This window comes from Cynocephalus volans, chromosome 4 (genome assembly GCF_027409185.1).
Source record: "Cynocephalus volans isolate mCynVol1 chromosome 4, mCynVol1.pri, whole genome shotgun sequence".
Lineage (NCBI taxonomy): Eukaryota > Metazoa > Chordata > Mammalia > Dermoptera > Cynocephalidae > Cynocephalus > Cynocephalus volans.
In genome coordinates, this window is record NC_084463.1 from 29,952,497 (window position 1) to 29,969,397 (window position 16,901).

The following is a 16,901-nucleotide window of genomic DNA, read 5'->3' on the forward strand; positions in this document are numbered from 1 at the left end:
TCAGCTTAGACTCACATTCCTCTACCGTTACATTCCTATGAGGGTATCTCTGATTACCTGTGTTAGAAATGCCCATGGTGTGTGTGTGTGTGTGTGTGTGTGTGTGTGTGTGTGTGTGTGTGTGTGTGTGTGTGTGTGTGTGTGTGTGTGTGTGTGTGTGTGTGTGAATGGCCTCAAGATGGAGGTATTGAGACAGGAGAGTGCAATTCTGCATGTGTGAGTTTCATTCTGGGGATATTAGGAAGCCCAATTTTTTGCAGATACAAGCTATCTTCTCCCACAACACCAACAGCAATAAACCTAATCTTTTTGTTTGCCCATTTTTTTTGCTTGCTTTTTTTTTTTCATCTATTATCTACTTGATTGATTCAAGATACAGTGGTGAGGAATAACAGGTTATGATTAACTCTAATGTCCCTAACTCAGCTCTCAAAGAAATTCCATGAAGTCTATACTATCCCCATTTTACAGATGAGAAAAGAGAGACTTTCAGCCTCTGAGTAACTTGCCCACTTTCACTTGCCTAGTCAGCAGCACAACAGGAATTAAAACCCAAAAACCCAAGTGTGTTTAACTCCAAAGCCTGTGCATTCAACCATCAAATTATAGTACTGGTGCTTAAACCTGGGTGATTGCACAGCATTGGTCTTTTTCTCCAGAGCTGGCGACTGCTAGCCTGTGGGTGACAGGAAGAGCTGAAGCAAGCCCCTCAGTGACTCCAAACCAGGGCTTCCAGTCATTTGACAGTAAATTAGTAAACAGCAATCTCTTCTCCTAAAATGCATTCACCGAGAGATTTTTACATGTCACGAATCTCCCCAGCTCACAAGTAGTCATCACATTGTGCTTAGATAGCCCAGTGCTCTGACCCTCTCAGAATAGGTCACTCCTTTCTCAGATCTAAATTCATGCTGCAAAATGCCTGGTGCTGCTGTCTGAAAGCAGAGGTGTGGCCAGGGCTCAGTGCTTTGAGCTCTCCTGAGCAACCATGGGCAGCTTAGCACAAATGGACCTGCAATCCAACATTAATTTCCTGTCTCCCAGTCTGAGGGCTCCTGATAAGCAGCTGTCTGGCTGAGGACCGAAGGCGGAATCAGACTCCAGTCTTAGCAGACCCACTACTTTGTTCCTCCTGGCCGGAGCTCTTCCCTCCAGCTGTGGTTGCCCAGATCCAGGACGCCTGCTGGAGCATTCTTACACGAGGGCCCTCCCTCGCTTGCCCACCCCACACCCGCTGCTGCCACTTCTCTGCCAGCCTGGCCATCCACCTCTTCAGAGAACCTCAATGCATTATTGAAAAATGTCTTTCCACAGCAGGCAGGCAGAGAAATGAAATTTTCCCCTATTTCAATTAATTTCTTTTCTCAAGCAAGGAAATGAAAAACAACTCTGCTCGAAAAGAATAAAAAAGAAAACTATTTTTTTTAATTTAATTTTTTCTCAAAACTTGGTAGAGAAGCTGAAGGTATTTGTGTAAATACTGGTGCACAATGAGTTAATTGCTTATTTGGGACAGAATAGTCACAAGGGCATTACCTAAGTTTCTTTTCTCCAGCTACTCCATCCCTCAATCCAGATAAAAAAAATAAAAATAAAAAATAAAAGAGCAGGAATGACAGGGCAAGACCAGAATAAGAAGTGGGTTCTGATAGAGAAGAAATATTTCTTGAAACTTAGCAGCTGGATTGTGTATAGGCATTGGGAGTGCAGGATACAGACAGACATGGTGTCTGTTCTCAGTGTGTTTATATTCATCAGGTAAAATAGTTGCACTCTCTTAGATTTGCATATGAAACCACTCTGTATGTTTCACTGTATCTTTCCATTTACTTAAGACTTGGAAATAAATTCAGTCTTTTTACCAGCCTATCCTTTTCCCTCCTTAGAAATAGCATGTTCAGAGTTTTGCATAATCCTGGAAGTATCCACGGCAGTTTAAGAATATAAACACTATCTGCTGTTGCAGTAGGAAAAAATGTTGAGTAGGAACTGGCCTGTTCATTTTTTACCCATGTGAAGGGAGAAAGTGGCTTGAATGAACCAACAGATCCTGTCGCCTCAGCTAAAATATCAATTACCTGGCAGCTTTTGAAGAATACTTCATTAGTGAAATCTACTCTGCTCACCACCCCTGCTTCAATTTTGAGACAAAATCAAATCCCCTAACATTTACACATATGTCTAGAATAACACTTAACATTTGCTCTGCTGACCATCAGTTGCTGGAGGCACCAGGTCTGAACAAGGCATTTCCTGTACCTGCATTCAGCAAGATTTTGCGTGAGGATAGCAGTGCACAGGGACGTGGCCTGGCTGGCATAAGTGGCTACCCTGCCTGTATGAAGACAACTATGTCTCTTAGATCTTTTGTGATCCACTATATCTGTCAGGGATATGGTGCTGATAGTGGTAAATATTCCAAGACAGTAAGGACTTCCCGTGCTGTGGAATCCATTGGTAATCAGAATGGCAATTGGCAAGAATACAGGAATTTTTACCAAGAGCCAGAAGAGAGCAGTGGTCAGGTGCTGGCCTGCATAATCCACTCACTGTCTTAACCATCTCGGGCAACGTTCTCATCCGTTAGGGAAGATTGTCCTAGCCTGGTGGCTAACCAGTTTCTACAGAGGCACTAGAGCAATTGTTTAAACAAGAAACCCCGTTCCCTTTGGGCTGATCTTTTCTGAAAACTCTGTCCCTCACGTAGAGTCACCCCTCGCTCTAGAGACACTTTGGGAGGCTTGGAATGGGGCAGCCCTGCTTGGAAATACAAACCACAGATGCATTTCACTTGACCATCGGCACAGCAGCATGCCAGATGTCCTGGGGACCAGATGGCTTTGCCCTTTAGCATAGGTCAAAGGAGGGTGCCAAGTCCCACACCTCAAGGAAATTCCACCAGATGAATCTTAAAACACAAATCAGGACCACAGGCCCACAGGTTATGACGTTCACTTTGCTGGAGGCAAGAATTTGAGATAATGCTATGAACGGCACCCCATGCCTTCAGAAATCCGGTTTCTGATCTGGGCTCAGCTCTAAACACCTGTGTGCCTTGGAGAAACGAACCAGCTTCCAGAGCTGCTGCACTCATCCCCTGAGCATGCCTGACAGAATCCCAGACCCCTTCCTCCTCTAATGTCCAAAAGTGTTCTCTTCCTGCCATCAGTAATCAGCCACGCTCTTTTACCAGAATGGAGAATCACTTGAAATATTAAGAGAACAGGTCAATATATTGAGCTGTGTGGCCTTTTCCTGTCCTGAGAATATTTCATGTCTTTATGTTCTTACACTGAGAAAAACCTGGTCTGTGCCAATCTACATCAAATGGTGAGAGGAGGCAAGAGGGAAGAGAAACCCAAACAAATCCTGTGATCCAGGTCTTCCAAATGGCAAGCTCATTACGGGCCGGTACCTGACAGGCTCCGGATGGCATGCCTTGTCAGAGCCCTTCTGGCTGTTTCGAGCTCTCACACAGCTCTGTGTCACAGGATCACAGCAAGGGCTGGCAACAGACACCGAAAATGTCAGAAAGCAAAAAGGATGTTTGGGAGATGTCACTGAGAGCTGGGGGAGCAGTCACAGTGTTTGCAGTACGAACAAAACAGAAAACACCCAACCAGGAAAACGGCCCGTTATTAGTGGGATGGGACAGGTGAAAGAAGAGCGGAGCAGGTGGGGCAGCTCCAGGACGAGTGGCAAAGGAGTCAGACTTCATCCAGGGGAGTGGGGTAATTTGTGGCCTCCTCCATTTAACCCTCATTTCCATCACCGCCATCTCTGTGGAGCTGGGCACAGCAGACAGACATTTGAATTAGGAAAGGTGCCATCGCAAGGCAAAGGCCATCAGCTTCAGAACAAAAGCACTTAAAAAAAAAAAAAAAAAGGAATAAAAGCACTTAGTCTTAAATCTGAGCTTTAGCACTCACCAGTTGTGACTTTGGGCAATAACCAAAATCTCAGAGCCTGAGTTTCATCATATATAGGATAGAGATAATGACATATCTTGTAAAGCAGTTTAAAATTTATGAGATGTTACAAGTGAAATGCTGGCCACAGAGCAGGCCCTCCCCAAATGAAGAACAGTGGACCTAGTTCTTCCTCCAGGAGAGCTTGAAGTTTGCACGGGGAGGGGCATAACTGTATGTGACAGTCACTTACAAGTTGGTAGGCTGTTAGACACCCACTTGCGAAGTGGCATGATCAGCCCTCCACAGAGTGATGAGAAACTTCACGGGAAAGGACTGAGAAGAGCGTCGTACACGAGGGTCCAGGAAACCGAAGCGCATATGTAAGAGAGTGCGGCAGCAGAGCAGTGTGCATGTGCCTAGCTGGGGGGCTTTCGGCTGATCATAGGACACAAAGGACGGAGGGACAACAGGAGCCAGCCACAGCCCAAGGCGCAGGCCAATTTAAGTTATCTGGGCGTTCCCTACCACGGACAATGACACCACCGCCAGGTCTTTTTCAATCCTGGAGTCATTTTGGGATCAGCTGGTAGTTTGGAGGATAAATTTGAATGAGGGCTGGACTGGAGGAAAAAAGCTTGGGGAGACCCCCTAGGCACAGAGTCTGATCCATTTCTGATAACACTCTTCATTAACATAGCTTTATTTACCTAATTATTTTAAAACTATCCATAAACTTCAAGAAACTTCTCTCCAGTTGGCTAATGACTTAACTCCTTAAAGAAGGATTATGACATTTGCCACTTTCTAAATCTCTTTTAATAAATATAAGCACATGGACACGTCGAGTGTCCCTGCTCAGTGGGCCTGACACTTGGCACTGGCCCTTAAGTCCACAGACGCTGCAGTGAGCCACGGAGGCCTCCCACAAGGAGCTGGCAGATGCAATGGCAAGATAGAAACACACACACACCGCACGCAGCACATCCAAAGATGACTGGCAACTCAAAATAATTGAGTACAAATTGTACGCAAAATATATACTTGCCAAATAAATGTATGACAAAGCCCCGTCCTTTCCTTAGACTTGAGGAAAGATAAAAGACAGAGGGACCAGGAGGACAGGCTTCCTCGAGAAGAAGAGGTGAGCTGGGCGTCCCAGAGCACGCGGAGCCAGCGGCCTGCACAGAACAAGCCTCCTACTGCCCCACCGGAGAATGCTTTCTAATCCACTTCCCCAAATACACTTGAAAAGGCATCAGACCTGAAAAACTACTTATGACCAGATGCCAGATTCAAGACAACCTGAATTTTCATCTGATTTTTCGCTGCTTAGGTCCTAGATACTGGCATTTCATCCACAAATGGATCGAGGCAGTATGTTTTAGTGCGAGGATGTGTAGTTGACTCTGGCCTAGTTGCTCATATTCTTGGTGTGACTCACTTGACCTTTAATAAAATAGGACCGTGACCACCTGCCCTTTCTGTGACCTCCAGGGTGCTGAGGAGATAAATGTATTTATAAGTGAAGTAAAGCTGAAGCATTCAAAACTCTGTGAAAGAAAGGAACAATTCAAAACTCTGTGAAAGAAATGACTACATAAAGCCATGACGGATAATGAGGAGTAAATAATAACTCCATGTACAAACCAGTCAATATGTGCTGTGGAGTACCTACTCTCATTTAGGCACTCTGCAGAGGAGGTTTGGAGGATTTGCAAAAGGTAAAATATGTCACCAAGAGAAGCAAAGGATAAGGGTGATGTTGTCTTATTCAGCTTTCTGTCCTTGACTCAGTACCTGGAAGGAGACGGCTGTGGGGTGGGCTAGCAGGAGAAGATAAGCAATAAGCAGAAATGATGGAAAGAGCAGTATCTGCCCTTTTCTTCACACTGGAGACCAGAGCTGTCCAACAGAAACACAATATGAGCCTCACGTAAACATTGTTTGCCACATACATAAAATTTTAAATGTTCTGGTGGCACATTTTAAAAAGTGAAAAAGATAAACAGTAAAATGATTCTAACATACTTTATTCAACCCAGCATATTTACAATATTACCATTTCACCATGTGTACCAGCTGCATTTCAAGTGTTCAGTAGCCACATGAAGTTAGTGACCACCAGACCCAACAGAACAGCCATAGACAGTAGCTGGATTCTTTCATCAGAATGTCCAGCTTAAAAAAAAAAAAAACCCACTAAGTAGACAAAATGTGGTGTGAAAGTGTCCATGGCAGGAGTCTGCACAGTGGGCTATGGGAGCTCATGGAGGGGCTTGCAGCAGACTGGCAGCACCAGGGAAGGCTCGAGGAGAGACCCTGAGGGGGCCTTTCCAGGCCAGCAGGGGGAAGCCACACAGAAAAGCAGCATGAGACACACAGAAAACAACTTCCAGAGAACGATGTAGGTATGCACGGGGATGCCCAGAGAGGAGAGTGCAGAAGAAGGAAGCCATCAGATCCCCAAGAGTCTCTTCTGTCAGGCTCTGGAATCTGGATTGCGTCCTGCATGCAAGGGGAAGGGGTAGGAGGCCCCTGATCACCCTGGCTTCTGGCCTCTGTCATGGGCTACAGTCTCCTTAAGGACGGGCTTGTTGCTTGCCGTCTTTTTGTCCTGGCTGACTTCTCAGGAATGGAAGCTATCTGCTTTTTTCCAATTTAGTTCCCTCTCCAACTCCAGTTCCAAGCAGGATGAGAGCTGAGAGCTATGGGTAGATTCTAAGCATGTTACTGTGGTCAATGGTAGGAGTGCAGCTCCTGTGGGGAGGGAAGGGGTTAAAGATGTGAGCCAGCACGAAGGATTCTCTCTAGACTCTGTCCTTCCACAGGCTACGGTTGGCGTAGAAGAGCTCTGGAGATGTGCTGTGGAGGCTCTTGGCCTGTCTCCTGTCCTGTCTGTCTCTCTGGACTCTTGCTGCCTGGACAGTAAACAGAGTATATTGGCCTGGGAGCGCTTCTGCTGGGAACTGTCCCACCATGAGACAACCCAAGGTCAGTGGCCTGGCCCAGCATCTAAGGACTGGGCAAATCCTATATGCTATCAGGCTCCTGGCTCCTCAGGATTCATTCTACCAAAATGCCATTTCCCCTCCAATAGAGTACTTAAAAAAGAGAGAGGCCAACTCAGCTGGGAGCCTGGAAGAAAGAGAGAACAGGATCTGTTTGGGATCTAAGCCAGGCTAGATAGCCCATGAAAGGGGGTCTCCACATCCATGGTTCTCAGACCTGGCTGTGCATTCAAATTATCTGGGAACTTTTAAAACATACTGATGCTCAGGCTCTACCCCAACTGTTTCAATCAGAATCTCTTGAAAAAGAGTCCTGAGCCCCTCTTTTTTTGTTTTTTTTTTCAGATCTCCCAGGTGATTGTCATGAACAGCCAGAGTTGAGAGAGGTCTTTGCTCTATACCATTGGGCTAGCTCACAGGACAGCTGCTGCTCCAGAATGTAGGCCAAAGACCCATGGAAATTAAGAGTGTACAGTGTCCTGACCTTATTCCTCAGTTTCTCCTGGGAATCTTGAGGAAGCGATAGAAGGCAAGACAGGAATAGTCAGCCCAGCGCGGAGCCCTCGAGGCTCACTGGTGTTGACCTCAGAACACTACCACAGATGTGGGGGGATAGCTGAAGGCCCTGGGACATGCCATAATTTGGATAAGAAATAATGAGGACCAGAATTATCCTAGGATTAGATGGGGGTGGAGTTTGCTTTTGTTGAGAGTATAGCAAACAGCGGATTAGGTCGATACTATTTGTTTGTGTGTTTGTTTGGGATGAAGAACACTGATTTAGGGACCTGTCGTATAAAAGATAAGACAAATACTCATGATTCCGGACTTCTTCTCCTTTATGTTTTGATAGCAATTTAACTTGATTTTAAAGGGTCATGTTTATTTACACATTTTTATCATCAGTTAAGCCTTAGAGAGTCACAGTTGAAGGAAGCAAGCCTGAAACAGTAGTGCTAAACTGAGTTGACTGAGGTCACACAGTTAGTTAATGTATAGCCTGGACAAGAGTTTACATTCTCCTTTCTTCTTCCCTGGTCCTTCCAAAATTCTGAGGGTCCACAGAAACCTGCTGATACCTTCTCCCCCTACCAGATAACTATAATGAATGCTGGGACTTCACAGGTGCTGCGTGGCTAAACACCCATTTCCTTTCTGTGTTGTTCTGACCAGTCCAGCCTGTCACTGTGCAGGTGCATGAGAAACCTTGGAAGAAGACATGACCTCAGGCAAACCACAGAGGGTCCCGTCCCCAGTGCTCCAGCTCCAAGAATTTCCCTTCCTAACCCACTAAGAGAGTCCGCTGTCAGCATCTCCACTCATTCTACAGTACAGGGGCCCTAGACACGAGGAGCATTCTGAAACACCTACAGAAGGCAGCAACTCAAAGTGCTATCTCTGCAGCTACACTACTTTTGCCCTGGCATTCAGGTGTATCTGGGCACCTCTGGAGACTTGGAGGGCCAGGCCTCTGATGAGGATGGTGAGAGTCACCACCACAGCTTGGTTCTTCGGGATCGGGCAAATGCTGCATTAGAGAAGGGTACCTGTGATCCAGATCACCTGCAGGCCTGTACCTGCGCCCTGGGGTGACTTTGACTGCAATAAACAAATGAAAAGAGCTAGTTTACTCTTCCTGGTATGGACCATCACAAAGAAAGAGACCTGCGCCTTTAGGGTGTTGTGTCATGGGATGTGACGGTAGGTGTGGTAGTGGGAGGCCAGCACAGCTCCCCGGGTGCAAACAGGGCTGCCCTCCAATCAGGCTTCTGCAGCACTGTCAGGGCACTGCAGACACCTGTACCAGAGACCCTGGGTGGGCATCTATAGCTGGTTTGAAATTGAGTCAGGAGATGCCACCACCGCCTACAGATGGACAACAGGAAACAGACAACCCCAAGAAGCCTACTCCATGAACTGGGCAGCATGACTTGGCTTCCAGAACAATCTGGAAAGGATTTCAGAAGAGTTTCCATCCCCACTGATTGGTTGGAGGTAGAACTTGAGAAAGGCTTGTCTGGTGTGACATTGTGGCTACTTTAAGTGCTGTTCTCTTGGAGGCCAGAGGAATGGAGTTTCAAGAATAAACAGTGGCTTATGTGTTATCTCTCCCAGGGACATTTGAATTGTAACAAGTCTCAACTCCTCAAACTAGAAACATGTTTTCGGACAGCAGCTTGAGATGCTCAGCTGAATATTCTGAGCAGTGGGGATATCTGGGCAAGGGTCTTTCCCAAGTTCTTAAAAATCACATCTCATAAGTGGTTGCCTACTGAGCTTGCATATAACCCCATGTAGTTCAACGTGCAAGGCTGTGTAGTGAGACCAAAACTCGAGGTCAAATTCCAGAAGCAAGTTTGGGGGTTGTCTTTATTGTTGTGGATATTTTCTTTTTGCTTGTTTCATCAACCTCTCTGAGGCTCCTTCCTCATCTCTAAAGTCATGATAATAATATATGATCCATGGGACTGTTCACCAGTTAAATGAGACGGTGCAGATGGAGGTGTCAGCACAGTGGCTGTTCTAGCACAGGTGTTTTCTAATGTCAGGGATGGGTTGAATTTGGTCCAGATCTCAAAGCCCTGTCTCCATCATCCCAGCATGCATATATCCGTAGCCTAGGTGATCTTTGCCCCCAGCCCATTCCCCTGGTGGTCGGGAGTGCTGGAGGGTGTTTTTAATGGGCACAGCCCATCCTTCCCCAGGTGAAGCTGGTGTCTACCGTCCTCCTTGAAAAGGCCCTGGACAGGCAGTGCAGGTCCCGCCTGCTGCTGAGCGCTGGGTTCCTCTTCACCTCCTGCCACCTATGGCCTGAGCGGTGAGCATGCCCACTTCTTCTCTCTGTCTTCTTCCAACTCCCTCTTGATTTTCTGGCAAATGGCTTAAACCACTTAGGCAGGGTTTTCCACAGCTGCCCCCGAGCCCCAGCCTTCCCAGCAGCCACAGCACCTGAGCACAAATTGAGCAGTGTTAATGAAATACCCACTCTGAGCATTTCACTCTCCACTGCTCTTCTAAACTGTTCACAGGAACATTCAGGTGGTTCTTTTGAAGGGTGTGTGTGTGTGTGTGTGTGTGTGTGTGTGTGTGTGTGCGCACGCGCACACATGCAGACACACACACACATAGCCCCCCAAACCCCTCACCACACAGCCTGTGTCCAGCTTGTGTGTGAGAAGCCAGCTCACTCTGGATGTGCAGTTCTGCAGTCTGTGAAGGTGCACTGGTAGATTACCCTAGAGAATGGCCTTACAGTTTTATAAACTATTTATTAGGCCCGTCTTGGAGAGCTACATCAATATGGCCGTCGGTGAAGCAAAGCAGAAGCTATAAAAATATCATCTATCCCAAACAAGCTTCATAATCAAACAAAGTCCTGTGCTAGCTAGGACGGGCTTGCATTCCGACACATAAGGGCCCTTTCCATCTTTAAAACAGACCATTAAAACATCAGATCACTTTGGCTCACAGAAGTCTAAATCAAAAGGGAGGGGAAAAAAGAGAACTCTTTTCTCCAAGAGTAATAATGCCTTTTCCAGCTCCTAGAAAAGCTTACTGGGGAAGAGATGCAATAATGCTTTTTATTTTATTGTGGCGTCTCTGTTTTTTTCCAACACCCAAAAAAATCTCCCAGGGGTTCAAATTTTTCCTTTTCTCCCTCCAGGAAACCCTTTCTTTTGATTCCACATATACACAGTGACCATGCTGTGATCCCTTCAATATTGTTTTGTTGTTTTTCCAATAAAAAGATATAGTTTGATACATATTCCAGAAGGAAAATGATAGTAATAACCTGAATTAGAATGATATCAGCCAGTGCTGTGCTCCGATTGCCCAGGTCAGAGGAAAATAGGAGGCAGTTAGATACATTGGTGGGTACTATGATTATGATTAACATTTCCAGCCAGGCCACCTCTGACGGGCTCAAAAACATGTCTTAATAAACTGCATTCCTAATATCCCTGTATTTGTACCTTATTGCACCTGCTAGAATGAGATAATATGTGGATTCAAGGAAAAGTGACATTCGGTGAATGAGCTGCAGAGTTATATAAGGAAGCTAAATCTCCCTCCCACCACCTGGCATACAGCTTGTGCCTTCTCATCATGATTCTAGAAATCAATCTGCAGCTAAAATTCGCACAGAGGGATGCTGTGCTCTGGACTGTGGGCTAGGGGAGGAGGAGGATGATATGACACTGAGAGACTAGAAGAAACAAGAAGGGCGAGAGGCTGTGGGGAGACAGGTTCTGCTCAGAGTTGTACTCCCATGACTATTCGCTCTGTAAAGAGCTGTGAGAACAGATATGCACAGCTTCATGAACCCAGCTAGCCATATAATCTCGCACCTCAGTTTGGAGGAGTCTTCTACAACATCTCAACTGGTTTTAGATCTGGATAGAATTCGTGGACAGGGAAGGAAAGACACAGGATGGACCGAGAAGCCCAAGGACACCCCAAGGACAGACACAACATCCCATACTCTCCTTTGGTGTCCCCACAGTTTCAACCTTTATTTCATTCCCGTCATCCTGGAGACCCACACCCTCTGTGACCTACAAGGATGCAAGGGGGAGAGGAAGAAGGTAGCATCTGTGGTTGTATTTTTGTTGATTTACAAAACACATTAGTTTTTCATTATTTAAAACCAGAAACGTGATTATCTCAGAACTCTATGAGCCCTTAGGGAAAACAAATATATTTCAGGATGCAGGGTACTCATTCTTAGTATATGCCTCATATGTCATCCTTGGAGATCTGGGGGCCCTTCATGCAACGGGCAGTAAAAGTTGGCTACTAAGAAATGAATGACAAAATGGTTAGGATCTATCTGTCACATTTCAGCCCTGTGTTGCCAGGGAGACTCAAATTACAAATAGAAAACTGATCTGAGTTCTGGACTCAATCTCACCAAGGGTCATGTTTATCATCTTAGTTAAGTCAACTAAACTGTCTGGTTCCAATTGACCCCAAAGAAGAAAGATTCAAGGCTGTGATATATTGCATCCCAGTGATCTTAAGATGTGATCTGTAGGAAAAACCCGCACAGTAAATCCAGTAGCACACAGGTACCCATTAGGGTTTGAGCAAGTCAGTGGGAAATCTTGCCAAACAATCTGCTCTCTTTGAGAACTTCCTCCTTATACCCCCCCCACCAAAATCCAGATGGTTTATGAGGAAGAAAAATATTGGAACAGGTCTTTCACTTTCAAACTTGTCTCAGTAGCACAGCTGGCTCTTCCATGTGAGAGGAGTTAGGGAAATCTCAGCGAAAGCCACTAACAGTGAAAATGATATGATTTTCTGGGAATTGGTGGAAGGAAGAACTGCCTCCCTGAAAAAGTCATCACTGCGGGTCCATGTGGTACCATAGCTTTAGACCACCGAGAGGGATTTTCATCAGGACAACAGCATGAAGCAGGGCTCTGCAGAGGTGAATGGACACACATGGAAACAACCCTAACACGTCTGCTGGGAGGCAATCACACCCGCAGACCAGAGCAGACTGATGGCCCTGCTGCTGCTTGAGACTTGGGGCTGCGGTCACAGTGCTGCACCAGGGAGGCATCCCTCCATGCCAGGCGACGGCTGCCTTTTTCTCCCCTTCAGCTAGAGCCACCTCTTTTTCCTCTGGTTCCCACTTGTTTTGGGAGGGGGCCCCAACCTCATGATTAAGACATCCTGATGCACATTCTCATTTGAAAAAAACCATCACATAACTAACATAATATGTTATGGCCATATCACATTTCCATTGACGTAAACCAGATGCGAAATCCGTGGGATGCCATGCCAAACAGGACGATGGATTAATATCGACAAACATGTTGCGAGGGAAAAGACAAAGATTTCGCAAATAGAAAGTTTCAAACCCAACTTTTTCACTGGAGGAATGTTTTGATAATGTCACTCAGTAAATAACCAAAAAGTAAAGAACATCTAGTTAAGGCATAGCTTTAACGGTATCTTCATTTGTTGAACAAATATTTCTCAAGAATCTATACTTTTCCTGGGAAATATTAAAATTTTCTTCTTTTATAGCAGTGGTAAAACCAGGCATTGAAGAAAGCCACAGAAAGCTAAGGTAGGCTTGTCTACAAAATCAAAGAGGTCTGAGGTTGCAGACTTTGCACAGATCTGAACTTTAAATAGAAACACAGAGAGTTAGAATCTAAACTTATAGTTGGTGATGACTTCCTATTTTAAAATCTACACTCTTAAATGTGTAAGGAAATTAGAAATAAACAGAGAAGATGACTGGGCATCTTTAATGGAAAACAATGAACTGTTTAGAGCACACCCCACTGTGTTATTTTATTCTAGCTTTTCACTGCCTTTGAGCTATTTTACAACTCTGTAAGTTATAGATAATTGATAGCAATGCAAAATAGCTTTTGTCTATAGACATGGAAATAAATTGTCTGGTGCAGGTTCAGTCAACTTTTCTCCCTCCCACGGAAAAAGCCAGTTTCATGTCCACTTGCAGATCGATGTCAATATTCCTCAATTTCACATACATTTGCACTTCTTTGACTTACATTTTGAAACTTATATAACATCTGCTTAGTGTCCTCATTAATGAGTTAAATAAAATATTAAATGCTTGTTCATTTTTCAACAGTATGAGAACCATGATTTTACCTTTCCTAAAAATTATCTTTCAAAACATAAACAGAGATGATCCGTGTATTTAAGCTGATAAAGGAAAGGACATAGACATAGACTGTCCTGGAATGTAAAAAGGTATCAGAGAATGTTACAGAATGAGGACAGTGAAGGAGAAACATGACCCCTGTCTGAATCAGGGTGAGAAATTTCCTTTAGCCACGTCTGGTTAAAATTTCCATCAGGATGTCAGAGGAACGGGATTTCTAGTAAAATACTCAAAATACACCACACTGTCACATCTGTATTTTTATATAGATTGAGGTCTGCAGTTTACGGTTTCTTATTCCATCATAACTTTCTCCTCATACAGACTGTCATTATCATGTGACCCCTGAATTAAAAGACCCCCTCAGGTGCTGGAGGGTGAGGATCACGATTCCAGAAGCCTGCTCAACCATCCCATTAAAGACTCTGAATCTAGAATTGATAGAGCCGTCCCACAGAAACTTTTATGGGATGGTGTCTCAATGCGCCGAAAGCTATAGACACTAAGAAAACGTACAATTTCAGTCCTCAGAGTTGCATATTACCCATTGCCCCTCGGTGCTTTTTTATCTTCCTGATGTTTTATATGATATTTCCAACTACGTGTACAAGCACGCTGAACTCCGTAAGGTACTGATTGCCTTTTCTCAGACCCAACCATGTATCCAATTGGTACACAGACAAAATACCTTTAAGCTTGTTTTCTTTTTTAAAAAAAAGGTAGAAGGTATTTGCGATGTAATTAGTATAAAGGAAATTATTATGATTCACTTAGATATTTTATGAAGTTCACTTTTAGTAAACAGATTAACACAGAATTCATGAGAACTCATACAATGAATTGACGCACTGAGGTAAAATGATTGCCTTTTGGCATTCGGCTCACAGTAACTTCTCACAATTGTATCACTGACACTGATCCAACACGCACAATCCTTTTACTACAAACAGATGCAAACCCGTTAGCAGTGAAGAGCCGTACCTCCACATGCCCCGCCACACTGCAGGAGCCAAGAGATGAAATGGACCACCTGGGCAGGATGAACAGAAACTGGCCAAAGACCTTCTTCCGATGGGACTGAGAACCGGGGAGGCCTCTGAGCTCTCTCCTGAAGAAGCTCAAAACAATAATCAAATGTCACTTACCTAGGGAAAGACAAAAGGAGAAGAGTGGAGAAAAAGGACAGTTAGAGTTTAGCACAACCGCCTTATGTTCATTTGAGATGATCTGTTTTAAGCACAAAGATGTGTGATGCAGTTCAAGTTCGCGACAAGCTCCAAGTGAAATCCAAGTTTAAACACCCCTAGGTAAAGGTGGGTTGAGAAAGCAGCACATTGTTGCAAAGGCCACGTAGCCTGCTGTTTGTTTTCTTCTCTGTTCTGGCATGCTTACACAGGTGCACTTCACTACTAGAACAGGGGCCTTGTAATAAGAGACTAGCTGGGGACTCTGTCATGTGCCAAGAAATGGGGAAAAAATGCATACAACCCAGCTGCCTTAATGATTATGGAGATTCTGTAGCTATGTGGTTCAGATGCTGAGAAGATTGAACTAATAAAAAGAAATGAGAGAACTGTCATCGCAGATTACATAGTATTTATCCCAAAATCTGTTCATTATAGAAATTTGCAAGACAAATGGGTTTTTAGCCAGGAATGGCAGCACTTTCCTCTCTGTAAGTGCATAACAAGGCACACAATTTGTCTACAGCATGGTGTCTCTTGTTTTTTTATCAAACATGCCTGGCTCTAAATTCTAGTAAAATTCCTGAAAATATTCATTAGGAGGTCAGCAAAAACAAGTTGAATTTGTAGAGACCTATACAATTTGCAGAGGGCAATCACAGGCCCTGCCTCCTTTGACTTATATAGCAACATTGACTGTGAGTAGATCAGGTCTCACATTACTATTATTCCCTCTTTCCTCTTCCCCTTCCTCCTCCTCCTTCTTTTTACTAATAAGTAACCTGGTGCTCAAAATGATTAATCAGCATGCCCAAAATCACACTCTTAGAAAATGGTAGTTCCATGGCTTGAATTGAGTTCTCCTGGTTTTGCATTGTTTTCTCTTGTTCTCTTGATCAAATCTCAGACTCAGGATAATGACAGCTACAGCTCAGAAGAAGGACAGGGAAGGAAATGAGTGAACTGAGGAGTAGGTAGATAATGAAAGAAATGAGGAAGTAAGCAAGGCAGGAAAAGATCAAGGTAACCAAATATTTGGAGCAAATTCTTCATGACATAAATTTATACAAGAGCCTAGAAAAGTACTTGACACGTAGGAAACCCCATAAAAATAGTTGCTATTATTCATTCCTTTAACTCTATTGATCTGAGAAAAACAACTGGAAGAGAGGATGTCATCCCTACAATGGCTGCTTTTGGTCCACCCAACTTAATATCTAAATGGTGTTGGTCAGGGGAGTAACTGTGTCAGAGAAATGTCATTCTGCAGGGGGAAAAAAAAACTTCTGAAAAGAACATTTTCTGACCATGTTTTAATCATTTGGCATTGATGAATGGTTAATTCCTGTCCTGTTCACCATGGACAAAGTACTAGGCATTTTGTTGTATCCCAGTAGTTCTAATGACACGTTGGCTTTCTTCCCAGGTAATGCTGAGAGTCTGAAGCTTACCTGACATCTGCATTGCATGTCTGACTGCTTGTGTGATAACAAATGCAGCCGTAATAAATGGTATAAAACAAGCTATGCACTGGGGGTTCAAAATGGCCATGAAATATTAGAAAGAGGAAGCTGTCAACTTTCACACACACCTACAAGTTTCTCAGTGCCATGGCTATTATTTGACTAGGGAAGGGAGTTCTTAGACCCACATCAGCAGAAAAATATGAACAGGAACTTGAGGTAGTATCATGGGATCATCATGTTCGCAGCTTTTTATTGGAAGGTAATTACAGCCTTACTCGATTTATGACCCAAACATACCTAATCCCCCCATAAATGCTTTTTATTCACCACCCAGCACTTTCTGATGCTGCCGGCCAAATAAATGGTGGCTGTTTCTACCTGGGTGATGGCAAAGCTGTTAATTGTAACACTCCATGAAACTTAATTATGCAAAGCAGAGAAGCAACTCTGGAGCTATTAATCAGAGGTTTGATTCAGAACTAATTTGTTGTTGGGACCCAAGGAGCTGTTCTAGTTCCTTCCACTGCACTGCACTAATAGTTAATCCCCTACTTTAATGGAAAGCTGTTGGGGTGGAAGCTAGGAGCCCAGTGGTGGCAAAGCAGCTTATGGCAAAGCATCACCTTGCTTATTACTGGGCAGATGCCTAATTCCTTCTACCTAAGTCATTTTTAATC